This window comes from Galeopterus variegatus, unplaced genomic scaffold (genome assembly GCF_000696425.1).
Source record: "Galeopterus variegatus unplaced genomic scaffold, G_variegatus-3.0.2 Scaffold3412, whole genome shotgun sequence".
Lineage (NCBI taxonomy): Eukaryota > Metazoa > Chordata > Mammalia > Dermoptera > Cynocephalidae > Galeopterus > Galeopterus variegatus.
This window is the reverse complement of record NW_007729523.1, coordinates 52,321-54,557: the sequence shown is the minus strand read 5'-3', so window position 1 is coordinate 54,557 and position 2,237 is coordinate 52,321.

Sequence of the window (2,237 nt, the reverse complement as noted above, 5' to 3'; positions counted from 1 at the left end):
GGGGCAGGGACGCGGGAGGCTGGGTGCTGTGACTTGTGAATTCTCGCCCTGGCCTGCCCACTGGCTGACTCATGGCAGCCCCCGGCCCAGTTTCCTGGTGAGGGACCAGCCGGTCAGTGGGGCCAGGGGGAGGGGGGCTACCAGGCTATTTATAAGAAGGAGAAGTCCCTCATGCCAGGGCCAAAAGCCCCAAAGAGACCCGTGGGTGGGGGTGGGTGAACTTCCTCCTTGTCCTGCCCCTCAGGCCCCAAGCCCCAGGGCGACGGGGGAGCCTGGGCAGAGACTGCTCAGCCAGATGCTGGTCTGGAGCCCAGGCCTGGGCAGTACCCAGCTGCCAGTCTGGGTGCCCAGGCCAGGTGAGGGAGGGGGCTATCTTCACACCCTCCTCACGGGGCAGGCCTGGCGCCAGTGGGGCGGCATGAGGGGGTGGTGCCCAGGCCACAAGGGTGAGACTGGCAGGGGCCTGGAACCGGCTGTACCAGCTTGGCTGGGCCCCCGCCCTCCCTGGCTGGTCCACTCTCCACCCCCTGCTCCAACACCCCTGCACAGTGCATGGAATGACCCCACTGCAACATGCCTGCCTGCCCGCAAACACCAGTGCTCCTCCCGGTGCCCAACTTCATTTCTCCCCTAGTTACAGGAGACCCTCCGTGAACGGCTCTGCAGAGCTGGGCATGCAGTTGTTACTGCATAAACGCCTCTCTGGTGGGGACCATCCATACTACAGAGCCAAACAGCTCAGGTTATATCCCGACTGTAGCAGTTACAGATGTGGGACGTCAGGCAAGTTCCTTATCCTTCTGTGCCACAGTTTCTCATCTGTTACATGATACAAATAGTATGCATGTCGCTGATCGTTACAAGCAGCCAATGACTTACTGTATATAAACCACTTAGAAGACTGCCTGGCCCATGGTAAGAGCCATATAAGTGTTAGCTATTAAAATAATAATTATTATTTCTCAGCCTGTCTGCCTGTCTTAAGTGGTTCCCAGTCTCACTGTCTGTCTGCATGACGCTGACCCTGCCTCTTTTTGTCTCTCTGAGCATCTCGCCTTGCCCTGACCCCCTGCCCCCATACACCCACTCTTCCTTGTTCAGTCCCTGCCCTCCCTCCTGACCCTTTCTCTCTCCAGGACTCCCCGCTGGTGTGGCCAGCCTCAGCACTGACTCATGTGGCCTCCCAGCCCTTGGGACCTGTAGGTTGGCTTCCCAGGGTACTGCCCTCCGGCCTGCCCTGCCCAGCCCCCCAACGCTGCCCGCTGCGCCCCCGCGGCCCGGCCAGATGTCAGCTGCAGTTATTAGCATGGGCGGGAGACATAGGCCTGGCAGCCTGCCTGCCAGACTCAGCGGCCTCCGGAATCTCCCTTGAGCCTGGGGTGGGGGAGGGGAGCCATTCAAGCAAGGCGAAGAGGGGAGAGAGTACTTAGGGGTCACAGGGACCCTCCAAAGACGGGACGCCCCCAGCTTCTCCTGGGATCTTCCTCCCCAACACCACGGATCTGCCGGACTTCCCCCTGCCCCCACGTAGCTCAGTTTCTCTTCTGTCTCTTTCATTTTCCTTCTCTACTCCACATTTGGTGAGCTCTGTGCCAGCCCCACGAAGACTGGTTAGCCCCTGTCCCTCAGCTTCTCTCTGCCCTAAAGAAACTTCCATCCTCCAAGAAGACAGAGGCCTGGGAGGCTGAGAGAAAGAGAGAGAGAGATTGGGCTTTTCACCTCTCCTTCCAGTGGCTTCACCCTAACTGCTTGGAAGTCCCACCTTAAGTCTAACTGGAATCTTCACCCTCTAAACCTCCATCCAGTCCTTCCTGGGAAAGGAGCTCTGGGTTCGCTCCTCAAATTCTCCGCTTGGATTTTCAGATCCCCTCTGACTGGGGGTGCAGGGGCCCTCCTATGAGGGAGTCACCCTGGAGAGGGAGGGAGGCTCCCTCTAGGTATTCTGGATGGTAGACTGGACGCCCAGACTAAAACGGGTGTGGGACCCCTGACGCACATGAGTGAAGGAGGGGTACCCCACAGTCGCGAGGGCTGTGGGGGGAGGGGCCCCAGACCTCCTGGCAGAAGGGAAGGGCACCCCGCCCAGGGAGGAGGGAGCCGCCGTGCCAACCCGCCCAGGCGCCGGGGGCGCCTCGAGGCACCGGTCCGCCCCCTCCGCGCCCAGTCGGGCCGGGGGCGAAGTCCGACCCAGGCCCGCGGGCAGGCGGGGACCTGCCGGGCTGGGTCGGGCGGGGCCA